We start from the raw sequence: 16782 nt of genomic DNA on the forward strand, positions 1-16782 counted from the left end.
TTCTAGTTATTCAGCTTTCTGACACTATAAAAATAGTAGAGATAATAAACTTAGAACGAGAAAAGGTTCACTTTAGCCCTCAGCAAAAGGTTCCGGTCTACGGCTGTCTAACCCCACTGTTTTCCACTCTGGAGAAGTATGTCAGGTGGGAACACATTAGAGAAAATAACCCATGGCCAAGAACAAAAGAGAGGATGAGATCGTGACTTGACTTCACTCCGGACACCCAGCTACCGCAGCCTCTACGTTACCTCAGATCGGTACTTAGGATCATCAGAGGCTTTTTATTTTGTTTTGCTTTGGTTTTTGGGTTTTTTTTTTTCAACAAATCCTGATAAATATTTGTTGAGAGAAAAGAATAATTAGAAAAAGACCCCGGTGATCATCAGTGTTGACAGCTTCTGAGTAGATCCATACAGAGAGGTTGACCTGATGCTGAAAATTAATATCCACCTGCCCAGGAGCACTGCACCTCTCCAGCTCTGTAGACAGTTTTCCTTTGACATATTTTCTGCGACTTGCTACTAACAGTACTTTAGCCAAGACTGCATTCAATTCTGCAAAACCTACTAAACTTAGTAATGGAAATCCCGTGCTCAGTCATGAGGAGAAGAGGTAGTTTTCGAAAATGAGAATGACTAATTCAGTCAAGAGAAGAGAGAGGGATTGAAACCCATGAAGCAAATAAACAGAGGTGAGAGAAATGGAATGAAACACGTGAATGGGCATTCTGAGATGTGTTCCTTATACTTACTCTCTCCACAGGGAGGCAGGCCTGAGGCAGCACAGAGCTGGATCAAGGAACAATTGTATCAAATGTACAAGAATAGGGGCCAGAAAAGAAATGGCTTAATCTCAGAGAAATATTCAGAGGCAGCAGCCACATGAGGAGCATAGGATGAGTCACTGCCATACATCACTGAGCCAAGATGAAACCCATGGCTGCCGAGCCAGGATGGGAAAGTGCCAGTGAGAGAGAGCCTTGTCCACATGACAGCTGTTCCCAGTGAATGAGTTATTAAGCAAAAGTAAAAGAACAAACACAAGAAACAGACAGAAAGCATCATCAGATTGGGCACTTGCAGCATCCAGCACAAACTGGTGGGGGATGGTGCAGAAACAGAACTGCTGGAGTGGAGAGTCCTGTGTGTAGAGGACTTCCAGCTTCTTCCTCCTCTGTGTGGCTTTAGGCATCACAGGAGAAACAACAGTGGCCTCTGTTACTGTTGTAACAGAGATGGCTTCTCCTGCAGCTGTTCCCAAGGGGCAATGTTTGTAGTGCTATTAGAAGTTTACTGTTTTAATTTCTCCTTATTAAGGGAGCCAGGGAGCCAGTGTGACCCAGGACAGAGTCTTGAAGGACATCTGAAATAAGAATGCCTGAGTCTGAGACAAGGTAAGGTACCTTCTTCTCAGAGTTAGCTCTCAACAGCACGTAACAATTTACCAATATAATTCATATTACAATGGACTGCAGAGTGAGACCCTGTCTAAAAAACCTTAACATAATAAAAGTAATTAATAGTTTATCAATAGTTTCTGCCTATGCAAATGTAGATATTGAACTATTGATTAATTTGGTTAGGAATTTAAAAAGTTGTACTGTGAGAAGCTTATGACTAAAGCAGTGTCTTAAAGGTGCATAAGTAAATTTGGTAGAGTTTTCCCAGGGCTCACACCCCATTGCCTCACACCTTAAGGAATGTGGGGTTGTGTTTGTGGTTCAGGCTGCTGTAAGACTGAGCACAAGCTTAAGGAAGCGAGCTTTAACTCAGACCAATAGGGTATGTCAGGAGCAGCTGCGTTCCTGTAATTGGGAGATTTACAGGAAGAACTGGGAGCTGTATGACTGTCCTCAAAAACCTTGCATACAAACTAAAGGGTGCAAACCTTCTGAAAACCCACACGGATGTTTACAGGAGCTTCTACAGAGGAGTTTTATGAACTTTCACCTATAAATCCTGTGGGAAATATTTCTCATGAGTGACAGGGGCTCATAAAAAATACAAAATCTTGGGGATGTTTATTGTTTCTCCAATTTTCCATATTGATTGTGGTGACATTGGCCATCACTTTTATTTTCTCTGTCTCTGGAGAATTTTTCTGCCCCATGGCACAAATTAGTTCATTATATATTTAAGAAATGTCATCTTTCTCTCTCTCTTGAGATGGGCCTGGCTGTGTAGTACAGTTGGGCCTTGAGCGGATTCTCCTGCCTCTGCTTCTCCAGTGCTAAGACTGTATGTGTGTACCACCATACTCTTAGGAGAAGAGTTCTGTGAAACAGAAAATGAATACAAGAATGACTGGAATAATTCTCATCATAAGACTCTTTTCCCACATGTGCCTCGCTGAAGGGCACATGGCATGTACTCTGTCAGAGCTTTTGACTTGAACTTGTTTGGCAATTCCTTGACAATTTCTCTCATCCTTTTCCATGTCCACCCTCCCAGACATTCTCTCAGCGACTTTCCCACTACTTGGGAGTTATTTGCACAGAACAGAACTTTATAAAGAGTTAGGACACTCCCTCCTCTCTTCCTAAACCACAACACGATGTCTCAGAGCAAAGAATGATAGCCTGCTTTAACTTCCCCCTAAAAAGAAATGCACCCTCTCCCGCAGTCCATTTAAACTAGTTTCACATGTCTTCATCTGTGAGACTCATCTGTAGGATTCCAGCAGTCATTTCTCACGCACGAAGCATTCCTTTAGGACTCCCTGTTTTCCCCTAAGGAGAACGCTTTTAAAGCTTGGAGAAATCAGAACTGCACATTCACTCCACGTAGGAAATTATTTTTTTTCTGAAGAGCTTAAAATCTGAAGAGCTGAAATGCTCTCATCAAATGAGAAAAGTGCAAATTTGTGTTTTCATAAAAAATATACTACCACATTGTATCTGTATATCTGCTTTTGTTTTCAGTCAGTTCTGACCCATTTTGATTGAGGTCTTCTGTGTTTCTGGGTTCCATATCCCTGGATCTAGCCATCTGTATTGAACATGTACAGACTATTTTTTGTCATTATTATGTAAGCTTTAGAATATAATTATTTATTCCCTATTTACATTGTATTAGGCAGCACGAGTAACCGAGACGTGATTTAAATTACACAAGCTGTGCATAAGCTGTGCACATACTCTGGGATTTTACAGGAAACTTGAAGGTCTGTGTTCCAGTTCCTGGGATTTCTGAAATCAGTACTATGAAGGGAATTAGAGACAACCGTATATGAGGGAAACGGTTCCCACACAGGCAGGAAGGTTCTAGTAGGCCACTCCTTTTTTCCTCCTCCCTCCCTTCTTCTCTTCCTTACTTCCCTTCTCTTACCTCTCTCCCGCCTTCCTTTTTTTCTCCTTCCTTTCTTCCCTTTTTCTCTTTCTTTCTCTTCACACTTTCTCTCTCACTTTTTTTGAGACAAAGACTTGTTATTTGGCTTTGGCTTGCCATAGTTTTTGCACACATCGACATGTAAAAATACGGAGACAACATTTTAGCACAGCTAACAAACTTGCTGCGTTTACCATGTAGGATACAAAGCTCACAGTAAGTACTCAACAAACATGTTGAACAGAGGAAGGATTACTGCTGCAGAACTGCTATCTGGAAAGTTGTTGTTTTACATCTTGCTCTTTGTGGTTCAACTTCATTCTCTGAGCTTACAGTGACGGTAAGTAGAGCCAGTCATTCCATTTCAACACCACAGGTACCGTGCCCTGCACCTAAGTCAAAATGTTCATAACCATTCCTGGCTGTACACAGCTGTTGTTCCTACTCTCTCCAAATTAGAAACAACCATGCTTCAAATAAATTTATATCAATTTCTTTATGTCTGTATGGAAGAATGATTTGAGGGTATATACTTAGCAGACATTATGAGTTATGACATACGCACATTTCTAACTGTAGCAGTCATATTCAAAGATGATCCTATAAGCTCTAATTCTGTGTTTTGTTACTGAGCAAAACCAACGAATGTTATCCTTATGATATGGTTATATTGTAAAAGTGAAGGGGTTCTTAAGATGTAATCATGGTCCACTATCAATACCCTTTAGATAGTTCAGCTACTTGTAGTGGTAGTTTTGGTTATGCTAGGTAAATATGTTTTTGTTGTAATCCCAAGTGTGGGATGCTGGAATCCACAGCTGATAATAGCCTCCTGAGAGAGCTGTGATCCTTGTCAGCTGGATACTGCCTTGTGAAGGGGACGTGTTTTTTGCCAGCTGAAAAACATCCTGGTACGGACTCTGAGAAGGTAAAAAATAGGAGGGGGGGAGAAGGGAGAGAGAAAGAGAGAGAGAGAGAGAGAGAACACTTTGCTCTGAGATGCTCCTAGAAAGAAACGGTTTGGGGAGCACTTCAAGGAGGTTGCTGCTGCTGCTGGTCTTTGTTGCTGCTTTGCTGTTGCTGGATTGCTGAATTACTGGCTTGCTGGTTTGCTGGACTGCTGGATAGTCTGACAACAAAAAGTGGAATCGCCCCAAGGAACTACATCTAAAGAGGTCTACATCCCCTGTCCCTACATCTCCCTAGGCTTGGGGAATTGTAAGGAAGGTAGAGTCTTAAGGAACCACAAATAAAGTAGGTTTAAAAAAATCTTTGCATATGTTTGGGCTTCATTTGAGAATAAGTGCACAGATCCATGAAAGCTCAAGCCCCTTATGTAAAATGATATAGCTTTTAGATATAGCTTATATACATTTTCTATTTCCGTATTTATTCATTCAGTTATTTTGAAACAGGGTACTACTGTAGAGATGAAGCTGACCTCACTCAAACTCATGGTTCTCTTGTTTCTTCTTCTAAAGTGTTACGATTACATGTTGAGATTACATGATTCCAATATATTTAAAATAGTATCTAGATTACTTATCTAGATAAAATAATCTAATAAAATGCTATGTAAATAGTTAGCATTTTATTTAGGAAATAATAACCAAGCTGGGTAGTGGTAGTGTGTCCCTTTAATTGTATCACTCGGAAGGAAGAGGCAGGTGGATCTCTGTGAGTTCAAGGTCAGCTTAGTCTACAAAGCAAGTTTCAGGATAGCCAGGGATACACAGAGGAACCCTGTCTCGAAAAAAAAGATATAACAACAAGAAAGCAATCTTCATGTTAGCAGAGATGCAATTCTTTTTCTGAGTATTTCCACATTTTTGGTTGAATCTGTGGATGCAGAACTCATGACACAAAAGTTTGGTTCTCTTGAAAAGCATTAAGTGCTCTTATCTGCTGAGCTGTCTCTCTTGACCCCGTATTTATTTTTTAAACATGGTATTTTGGCACAACCCATAGCCTTTGGGTTGCTGTGACAACATATGATGTGAACAACTTTAGGGAGGAAATATTTTTTATTCTGGCTCACACTTTAAGAGACCTCGGTCCGTCACGATGGGAAGAATGTGGTGGGGGATCAATTCACATCAGTTGAGAGTGCAGGAAGAGAGGGGAAGGAGAGAGATTGTCTTGCTGTTTAGGCTCCTTCTCTTCTGCTTTAGTCCATTGGGACCCTCAGCTTGTGGGAGGGTAGTGTCCACATTTATGGCAGTCTTCCTTCTTTAGATAATCATCTCTAGAGACTACTCAGAGGCACAACTGGAATCCACCTCACTAATTTTTCAGACACTTCTCAGTCCCATCAGTTGACAAACAAGACTGATGTAGTGTGCATCTGCTTTCTTATACTTGTGCCATGTTTATATTTTGTGTCATCAGACTTATTTCCATGCTCTTAGCTCACTCTTCACAGACTTTAACGCTGAAAAGAGTGACCAGCTTCTCGGTATAGCCAGTGATATGCAAGGTACTCTTCTGAAGGTCACTTCAACTCTTAATTAAAACAAGACAGCCCTTGTTGGAAACCCTGTCTGAAAATGTTCTCTGGCACATTGTGGTTTATAGATCCCAAGAACAGTGACAGTTCTATAACAACTCCCTAAAGTTGCTCACATCATATGTTGCTCAGTCAAGCAACATGATTAGCTCATGTTGACTGAACACAACAAGATACGATGAGAGCACAAGTTATCCCATGGAGTCTAAGGGAAGAATGAAGTTAAGGGAGCTGGGCACGTGTGGCAGATACGCTCTGCTTGCTCATTCCTCTCTTATTTCTGTAGTGTCTTGCTTTCACAGAGAATAGTGTATCTCACATCATCCAATTACATGTTCCTGACACCATTTGTTTATACAGACTCATTCATGCCCCTACCCCTACACACACACACACACACACACACACACACACACACACTCCACTTCTTTCACTGCCTCCGTAATTACATATTCTTGTTTTCTTGGGGAAAGGGATTTGATGGACCCAGCTTCACTAGTCAAGCATCTGACTGAGTGTGCACACACTTCCTAGTTAGTTCTGCACTCATGTGGGGAATGAACATACTATTTTCTTTTTGGTTTTCAGCTGTATTTGAGAATGATCCAGCTGGCTTCAGTAGAGAGATAACTGTTATCCTCTGATCCTCCAGCTATTACTAAAAGTCTGAATGCAGTGAAGGAGCCTGTGAGTTTTGAGTCTTTCTGAATTGTGGGAACTGCAGAACTGCTCATTTCAGTGATTTTCAAAGGAGCTTTGGCAGTCCTGTCTCTGGATAACTGGCTGAATGCTGACTTTATCTAAATGCATAGAAATAGCATCTTCTTCACATCTAAATAAACAATTTCATATGGTTGTGATATTTTTGATAACTTCTAAAAATTTTCTTGCTTAAAAATGGTTGTATCCTTTTCCAAAGAGATTCACTTTATTGCACATTTTAAAATGTTTCTATAGAGAGTCATACACATTGCTAAGCCCAGGAAGTGGGCACAGAAATGTCATCTTAAAATCTACATTATCAAGGAAGTGAACCTCCGTGATGGTCACATGTTCCTCTCTGAAAGGCTGACTGTCCTCATAATTCTAAGTGGGCTCTGCTCCCTTCTCTAGGACACTGATCCTTGCTCACACAGATTAGAATAAAAGTAGTTCAAAATTAACTAAAAAAAAAAAATCAGTAACCCTCTTGTATATGAAAGACAAAAGGGCTGAGAAAGAAATCAGGGAAACTACACCCTTCACAATAGCGACAAATAACACAAAGTTCCTTGGTGTAACTCTAACCAAGCAAGTGAAAGACCTGCTTGAAAAAAAAACTTCACGTCTCTGAAGAAAGAAATTGAAGTAGATATCAGAAGATGGAAAGATCTCCCGTCCTCAAATATAGGTAGGATTAACATAGTGAACATGGCCATCTTTCCAAAAGCAATCTACAGATTCAATCCAATTCCCATCAAAATACCAACACAATTCTTTACAGATCTTGAAAGAACAGTTCTCAACTTTATATGGAAAAACAAAAAACCCAGAATTGCCAATTTTTTTTGAAAAAAAAAAAAAAAAAGTCTGAGAGAACATGTGAAGAGTCATAATGGCTTTTGTGATCACAGCTATTGCAAAACAAAAGAGGGGCCAGAGCCTGGAGCCTCACAGAGGAGATGGATGTGGAGGAGCCACGACCTCCCCATTGGTGTGAAGGGACAGTCACAACAGATGCTCTGCAGGGATACACTGGAGCTTGCGTAGAAAGGTGGCTAACAGACAAATGAAGGGTTCGCACAAATGAGGCATCCCCAAACTCTCCAGACGTGCTTGCCTGGGAAGTGGTGAGAACACCAGCAGCTGCAGGCAAGGGGCTGGAAGCCCAGACTTTACTCTTCTCTTTCTTCTGAGTGATGTTCTGATTTCTTTGCTTTGTTTACTGACTATACTTACTCTGTGTTTTTTTGTTTTTGTTTTTGTTTTTTTTTTTTTTTCATTTGTCTGACTAACTTCTGGTTGTTTCCACAGAGGAAATTGTAGCCAACTGAGATTTGTTAGAACTATATCAGTTTTCTCTCTATATGACCAGGTTTTATGAAAACTATGCCTTTAAGAGGTCCTAGTGGTCAGTATTTTTGTGAATTAATACTTTCAAATATTCAGAAAACAGATCATCATGATGCCTTTATAAATATGCATAAAGAAGCCTTTTTTCTCTTTATAAAATCATCATGTAAATTTTGACAAAAATAGTACAGAAAGAAAATTACAGGTTACTTTAATATGTGAGTATCTATGCAAAAAGTCTAAGTGGCAAGGCAAATGAGAATTGAGCAGTGAACTAAGAGTTCCTAAAAATGATGAGGTTAATTGTAGCATTTAAAGAAAGATGTAGTATTAGGGGAGTTATTAACATAACTCACCATATTTACAAGTTAAAAGGTAAATAAAGTGATATGATCACATTGATTGATATAGAAGAGTCATTCCTTTAAAATGTTCCTGAGTTACAAGAAATCAGTAGAAAAGTTGGCTCATAGAGGGAGGATTACAAAATTTCAACACAGCCTCAGGAAGAGTTAACAGTTTCTTTTGAAAGATCAGATTTCTATTTATGCAAGGCAGACAATTCTTTGCATGCCCATCTTGAATTAATTTAAAGCTATGTTTTAATTTAGGAACTAAAAGGTAAACTAATAATTTCTCAGAATTTTTTAACCACAGTCCTGGTTTCATTTTAGAAGTCATGGGGGGGGGGTCATTGCTGGCAAGGAAATGACTTCATAGATAGACTTGGTCATCTCTAGATCCTTTAATTAAATGGAAGCTTTTTTGCCTGTGTGAGGTGGCTTGCTCCATGAATGCTGGGTTCATGAAAAGGCAATTACAGAAAGTCAAGTAGCAAGAATTTCTGAACTACCTGAATCAAAACAAACAAACGGCTGCATTCATTCAGTATCCCTCCCTTTGAGAGCTTTGAAGGGATTCATCCTGCATAGTCTAGAAGGGTTACTTTCAAAAATGTGGGGAGGCAGAGGCAGGCAGATCTCTGTGAGTTTGAGGTCAGCCTGGTCTCCAAAGTGAGTCCAGGACAGCCAAGGCTACCCAGAGAAACTCTATCTCAAAAAACAACAAAACAAAACAAAACCAACCAACCAAACCAAAAACCCTACCAAAAATGGTCAGATTATATGGTCTGGTTGAGGAAGGGACACTCTTAGAGAACTTTCAAATTAGTGTATTTGAAAGCACAAAAACATAAAAAGTTGACATATTTATAACATTTACATGTGTTATAAAAATTTAATTTGTGCTCTTGGCCATAGTCCACTGATGGTAGGAAATTCTGGGGGGATTATAATATAATCACAACATTTTCCCTTCCCTTTCCTCTCTCCAAACCTTCCACACACAACCCTTCTTTCTCCCTTTCAGCTTCACAGCCTCTTCTTTCAGTAATTGTTATTGTATGCATATATGTCCATACATACATAAACCTGCTCAGTCTACATAGTGTTACTTGTATGTCTGTTTTCAGGGCTGTTTGGTATTGGATAAACAACTGGTATGTTCTTTCCTGAGGAAGACTACCTCTCCTGCTCCATTTTCTTCGGATGTTTGTAGTTCTCTTTAAGGTTGAAGCCTTGTGAGCTTTCCCCATCAGTGTAGTCCTTGCTCAGTTCATGTTTGAACAGTCATGTTGATGAGACTTTATAAGCATAGCTTTTGATATTACTACTGGACACAATCTCGCTACAAACTCCTTAGAATCTTTGAACCCTCTCTTCCACAATGTTCCCTGAGACTTAGGTGAGGGAGTGTTTTGTAGATGTATCCACTGTGATTGGGCTCCAAAACTCTGCATTTTGAATGTGGTTTTCTGTCATGGTCTCTGTTGGAAAGAGAAGTTTCCTTGATGCTCATAAGGAAGGTATAAGGAAAATGTTTCTAGATTGTTGTTAGGGATTATGCTGATTTAGTAAATTAGAGGTTGTAGATTCTTCTCCCATAACCTTGACTCTACTAGCACTGAGTAGTTAGCTAGGTTTCCAGTTCCAGCATGTTTTTTTCTCTTGTTGAATGAGTATTAAGTTCAGTTAGGGAGATGTTGGTTACCACGAAGGTCTGTATGCCACTACTGCACTCTTAGGGTTATCATGCCATTCTGGTTGTTGATTGGTTCATGTGTATCATAACTGAATAGGACTATTGGTTGCCTCCCTTATTTGAAAGCGTGCATGGGGCCTTCTGTTTCCATGAAAGTTAGTCCCCAGAGAGGAAACATTCAGTCCAGTTCTGGAACAGGAATCTTTAGGGTAGGGAATTCTTTTTTTTTTTTTTTCTTATTAATTAATTCATTTTAAAACTCAGCCACAGGCTCTTTCTTCTTCTTCCCCCAGTCCTACCTTCTCTGCCACATCCTGTCCCCCCTATTGCTCAGAATAGGAGACCCCTGCTGTGGCAGCCTTTTTGGAGTTAATGGCAAATTTGGAGTTAATGGCATCTGAGTAGTGGAATTTGGTCTCTTGGCTTTGGCTATTTTCCAAAGTCCAGTTTCTCATAAACTGACCTTGGTGGTCCTACAGCGGACTGCTTTGACCCTGAGAAACTCTGTGCAACCATAGTAGCCAGACAGCAGGCTCTGTGTAACCTTGAGTGAGCTCTATTTGACCAAGTAAAGCTCCTAGGTGAGAAACTGCTTGTACTTTTTTGCCTACTTAAGTGTTAACCTGATGTCCATTAAATAGACACCTGGATCAGCATGTAGACTTGGTGTCCTTCTCTGTGTCACCCTGTCTCTCTCTCTCCCAACCCTCTCTCAGATGGTATTCAGGTGTCACTGCTGGCCGGTGACAGATGGAGCTGAAACCCCGGGAACTTGAGACGGAGGACCAACTGAGGCAAGTTATACAGACCACAGGAGTACACACAAAGCAACTGACTAAGATAAAGTTGGATGGCTGTCAGGGGCAGGGAACTAGTAAGATGGGATCTATCAGATCCCTTAAATAGATTTTTAAGACACAGAGAATTAGAATAAAACTCCCTAATCCCTTTACTTTGTAAAACTAAAGAGTTGCTTGGAAAAATTAAAGCAGCCAAACAGGTAAAAAAAAAAGGTACTTCTAAGGTTATTTCAAATGTTCATAAAGGAGCTCAAACAGATTTGTGTAATTTGAGAGCAGAAAATAATTTAGGAGCTAGGTAGTGAAGATGAAACGGAGTCAAAGAAAAAAGCTGCCAAGTCTCATAATTCAGACTGGCCTCCTGCGCCTTCCCCTCCACCCCATGGTTGCGGGTGGCACGGGATCACTGCAGGAAGATGTAATTGTTCTCTGAGAGAAAAATCCAGTTAAAAAGAGGACAGGTTCAATTATTAAATATGTATAATAATAATAATAGTAATTAATAATTTTAATATAACACAAAAGGAGTATTCATTCAGAGTGGACTTTCTTTTGTGCAACAGTTGGCTTTTGAGAATGTTAATTCAGCCTGTAAAACAGCTATTAGGCCCTATCAAACTAAAGCGAACTTAACTGGTTATATTATACTTTGTGCTGATATTGGGCCGCTCTTGACTATCATGGTTAAAATTACGGCTAAATCCAGTAAAAAGAGTTTTATTTGTCCGTTTAAATATATGGTCATCTTAAATGGTTAATATTTATCTAGGTTATAAATCAAAAGTAATTAAATATATTTTAAACTTATATTCAAGCTGTTGTTTAGAATATATATATGCATATATGTTTATAAGGTCTGTAAACATATATGTGTAAAAGGCAACCATATGATAAAATTCTGTCATCTTTGCTATATGATATGGGTTAAAAAATTATTATAAAACCTTTTAGTTAACATAAATTTTGTTTCCTTTTAGACTGAAAAGACAAGTCTCATTTTAAATTGGTGTTGGTTTTAAAAAATTGGATTGTTTGCACTGGTAAATTTTGAAGTTTGGTTTTGACTTTTAAAATTATCATCATGCTTTATGATTTCACTCCTAAAGAGGATGCTTTGTTTTAATATTGCAAAAACAGGTTTTAAAAATTATTTAAATGTTTAAAAAGCAGGTACCAAGGTTATTTCTTGTCTTTGTCTTTGTTTTTTTTTTTTGTTTTTTTTTTTGTTTGTTTGTTTTTGTCTGCCGGCTGTGTGTTTTGGTTTCTGGTTTCTGTTTGCTCGGGAAGCTCGGAGAGTTTCCAATTTAGTGTAGGGAATCTGGAGGACGCTCCGATTCCCAGGAAGGGGGTCCATGAGGGGGTCCACTCCTTCTGGAATCTGTGGGACTTGTATCCAGTAGGGGCCGGTCAAGTCCTGGTATTTGGGTATTCTGGTTACTCCAAGGTGACAATGTCGGATTTCTATGTTCGTTATGTATGTGTATGTGTGTATGTTTATCTGTGTAGGTATGTTTATCTGTAGACTTGTACTAACAATACTAATATTTTTGGACATGAGACAGTTTAAATCAGCACCTCTGAGTTTGATCCTGGACCATTGGAGTTACATTCTATAAACTGGAAACAGTTTCTCAACCCTTTGGGGGGGAAGGTCAAAAGACCTTGGTATTCATTTTATTAATTTTGCAAAGTAAAATCAAGCCATGCTGTTTGAGCCAATTAAAAAAAAACTGCAGTTATTATGATGTATCATATCAGAAAAAAACCTATAAAATATGTTGCTCTTCATTTAAAAAGGATGGAGATTCTTCAATGCAAAATGTTTGTTTATGCTCTTTTAAAGAAAACAAAACAAAAAAAAGGACTGCAGCTCCATATTAGCTCAGGATTATACAGGGTTATATTCAGATCATTGTTAATCATTATAGGGCATATAGTTCCCTCTTAACTCAACATGGAATACGCCCATATTTATAATTAAAAAAAATCTAACAAATTTAGATTATTACAAGATTTTTAAAAATGAGACTATAATAAGTATGAAAACATTGCAACCAGGACTCCCATCACCTAGTGGGATTTCTCAAAACACTTACAAGATTATTTTAAATTTAAAAGACTGTTTTTTTTTTTCCATTCCTTTGCATCCTGAGGATTGCCATAGATTTGCTTTTAGTCTCCCTTCTATTATTTTAAGGAACCTATAAAACGTTATCATTGGAGTATGCTACTACAGGGCATGGCAAATAGTTCTACTTTATGTCAACAATTTGTAGTTAATGCTATTAGTCCAGTATGGAAAAAAAATGGCCTTCTATTTATATCATTCATTATATGGATAATATTTTATTAACCTCTCCCATAGCTCAGGATGTTATGGCTTGCTATACAGATCTATTTAAGGCTTTGTTCCAAGCAGGATTAAAAATTACTCCAAGAAAGGTACAAACTAGAGATCCTTATAGTTATTTAGGTTTTAACCCTCTGGCTATTAAACATCAAAAAGTACAAATTAAAAAAATTTAAAGACTCTTAATGATTTTCAAAAATTATTGGGAGATATAAATTAGCTTAGACCATATCTAAAATTAACCACTGGACAACTTATGCCATTGCTTAATGTTCTTAAAGGGGATTTAGCTCCTACCTCCTCCCAAAACAAATTGACTCCAGAGGCTCAAGATACATTATTAATAATAATAAAGGCTTTAAAAAATCAATTTGTAACACATTGGGATCCAGATAGTCCTCTCCTATTACTTGTATTTCAAACACAGTCAACTCCTACTGGATTGTTATGGCAATCTAATCCTCTGTTGTGGATCCGCTTGTCAGCTAGTCCCAATAAAGTTATTTTACCTTATTATGAGGCTATTGCCTAAGTCATTGTGTTGGGATGCACTCAGGCAAGGGCTTACTTTGGGATTGAGCCTTCCAAGATTATTATACCATATAGTAAAGCTCAGACTAATTGGCTTTATGCCAATTCAGATAAATGGTTACTTTCTTTGGCTACAACTAGATAATCATTACCCTTCCAATAAGATTATTCCATTTTTTACTTTACATAGTATTGTTTTTCCTACCATAGTTAAAAATAAACCTTTTAAATGCTTGTTCTATTTTTTCTGATGGTAATGCTAAAGAAAAAGCTGACTATACTGTTAATAGACAAAAAGTTATTTTTCAAGTTCTATGGTTATCTGCTCAACTTGCAAAATTGATGACTATCCATGCAGTTTTATAAAATTTTTCTGAGCCTTTTAATTTGTTTACTGATAGTGCTTATATTGCTCAAGCTATTCCTCAGCTAAAACAGCAAGCCAGATTCTTTCTACCACTTGGGCTAGTCAAATGTTTGCTCAGATTCAAGGACTTATTCAGGCTCATCATAATCCTTTTGCTATTGTTCATGTTAGAGCCCATTCTGGTCATCCTGGACCTCTTGCTTTAGGTAATCAGACTATTGATAAAGCCTTAATAACCTTAGCTCAAGAAACACCTATACAAAAAGCTCAATTGGCTCATAAATTACATCATCTTAATAGTCACTCCTTATGTTTAACTTATGGCCTTACCAAAATACAAGCAAAAAAAAAATTGTTAAAAAATTATAACAATTGTGATGTTTTCTGTCCAGTACCTCATCTTGGGGTTAATCCCTGAGAGCTGACCCCAGGTCAGCTATAGCAAATGGATGTGACTCATCTTATAAAATTAAAAAAAAATTAAAATTTATTCATGTAACAATTAATACCTGTACAAGATTTATTTTTGCTACCTTGCATTCTAGAGAAGCTGCGCACCATATTATAGACCATTGTTTGGCTGCATTCGCTGTTCTTGGCATGCCACACCAAATTAAGACTGATAATGGAACAGCTTATACCAACAAGCCCTTTCAATTTTTTTTGTAAACAATTAAATATTAAGCATGTAACAGGTATTCCTTATAATCCTATGGGCCAAGGCATGGTTAAACATGCCCATGCCACCATTAAGATATATTTACAAAAGACAAAAAAGGGGGAATTATGTCCTCCTTGTTTATCCAGAGCTCAATTAAATTTTTTAACTTTGGACAAATATGGCAAATCTGCAGCTAAACATTTTTGGCACCCTAAAACCTCCATGGAGGGACCCCTTGAATAATACATGTCATGGACCCGACCCCATTTTAATTTGGGGACGAGGATATGTTTGTGTTTTTTTTGCAGGTTAAAAATGCTGCTTGATGGCTGCCAGAGAGACTGATGTGACAAGTGGATTACTTCAAGGAACAAGATCATTCTCCAAGTGACGATATTGCTGATCCTGCTGCAGCTGATTCATCCAGTGAAAGCTAAATTACACTTTTAGGCCTTAGTATCCAATCCCCCTCTTGTTCTCCCTGTACATGTTAGCACACCTTTGTTTGGCTGGTCTGGTACTATTCATCTTTGTCATTGACAGATGTGTCCACTTAGCTCAACAGAGCCAAGCTAGATTTAATGCCATTGAAACAGCAGCATGCTGTGACTCCCTCGCCCCAGGTAGGGGCTTGGCTTGCCCAGCTCAAACGTCAGCTTTAACCTCTCCTTTCCTGTGTGATGGGCCGGTTAGTCAATGACGGGTTCTGGGTGATCGGATATTTATCAACCTAAGACACGGAAATCTCCCTATAAGTGGGATACTCCCATGACGGGTAAGATATTTATTGGGAATCACCCCTACCTAAGACAGGCACGGTCCCTTTGTTTTAATTTGAAAGGGAGGAATTGTGGCAGCCTTTTTGGAGTTAATGGCAAATTTGGAGTTAATGGCATCTGAGCAGTGGAATTCGGTCTCTTAGCTTTGGCTATTTTCCAAAGTTCAGTTTCTCATAAACTGACCTAGGTGGTCCTACAGCGGACTGCTTTGACCCTGAGAAACTCTGTGCAACCATAGTAACCAGACAGCATGCTCTGTGTAACCTTGAGTGAGCTCTCCTATGTTTTGACCAAGTAAAGCTCCTAGGTGAGAAACTGCTTGTACTTTTTTGCCTACTTAAGTGTTAACCTGACGTCTGTTAAATCGACACCTGGATCAGCATTAGACTTGGTGTCCTTCTCTGTGTCACCCTGTCTCTCTCTCTCCCAACCCTCTCTCAGATGGTATTCAGGTGTCACTGCTGGTCGGTGACACCTTCCCTACCCAGACACCCCAGCTCATCTATTCACCTGAGGACTGAGTTCATCTTCCTCCCCTGTGGCCTGGTAGAGAAGTCCCATCAACGGGAAGTGATCAAAAGGTAGGCAACATAGTCCATGTTGGAGATATTAGGGTAGGGAATTCTTGATGCTTTCTTAAAGATATATCTCTAATGAATTTCCATGTTCTCTAGCAGAGACTGCTGTGTACAGATGCAGAGTACAGAGTGCAGAATCATTTTTTAAAAGACTCCTACAAGGGACCAAGCCCCTGCTAAGTGCTTTGGGTTGTTGTGTTAATGAGAAATCATCTTTATTGTGCATCTAGGCATTGAGGCTTGGGGACTTATTTGTTATTGAAGTCTACCCTAGCACTGTCCAACTATTTAAACATTTTTAAATTTTATGCATTTCTTTCTTGCATTTAAATATATCAAAGTTAATTTTTTTCCAGTAAGGACCTTATTCTACATACATTTACCAATCCAGCTGCCCAATAAACACTTTTTAAACAACTTCATATTATATCCAGTACTATTGATTTGGGAAACAAAGTTACATAAAATTACTGTTGATGCCTTCGGAGAGATGTCTGCTTTGGATGGGAGAGGGCTTCTGCCGTGGTTCTCAGGCACCATGAACACCACAGAGATGGTATATTCCATATAGGCCTGGGGCAATAACAGAAGCTTTTTCAATGTGAGAAGTTTTTCTGTTTCCAAACATCACTGTGATTTTTCTAGAACAACTTTTCAGACTGTAAAGTGTATACAATGATAGAGATGAGTCAGGAAGTAAACAGTACTGGATGGAGATGGAAATGACTGCCTCACCTCAGGGAGTGCCGGGAATATGAGTGCTTGAATAAGAAAGCCTATCCCCACTGA

The 16782-nt window shown here is 38.8% G+C and overlaps 1 long non-coding RNA gene across 2 annotated transcripts in view; it reads left to right on the plus strand.

The window, feature by feature from the left end:
• The window catches only part of LOC110559257 (uncharacterized), a 40403-nt gene that overhangs the window by 22338 nt on the left and 1283 nt on the right, over positions 1 to 16782 (plus strand). The window contains exons 2-3 of one of the 2 annotated variants that reach the window (XR_009592949.1): positions 1320 to 1396; positions 10644 to 15996. This is a non-coding gene — a long non-coding RNA (uncharacterized LOC110559257). The remainder of the gene's footprint in view (positions 1 to 1319; positions 1397 to 10643; positions 15997 to 16782) is intronic. The other variant, XR_009592950.1, reaches the window with a different exon arrangement.

Source organism: Meriones unguiculatus, chromosome 7 (assembly GCF_030254825.1).
Source record: "Meriones unguiculatus strain TT.TT164.6M chromosome 7, Bangor_MerUng_6.1, whole genome shotgun sequence".
Taxonomy (NCBI): Eukaryota; Metazoa; Chordata; class Mammalia; order Rodentia; family Muridae; genus Meriones; species Meriones unguiculatus.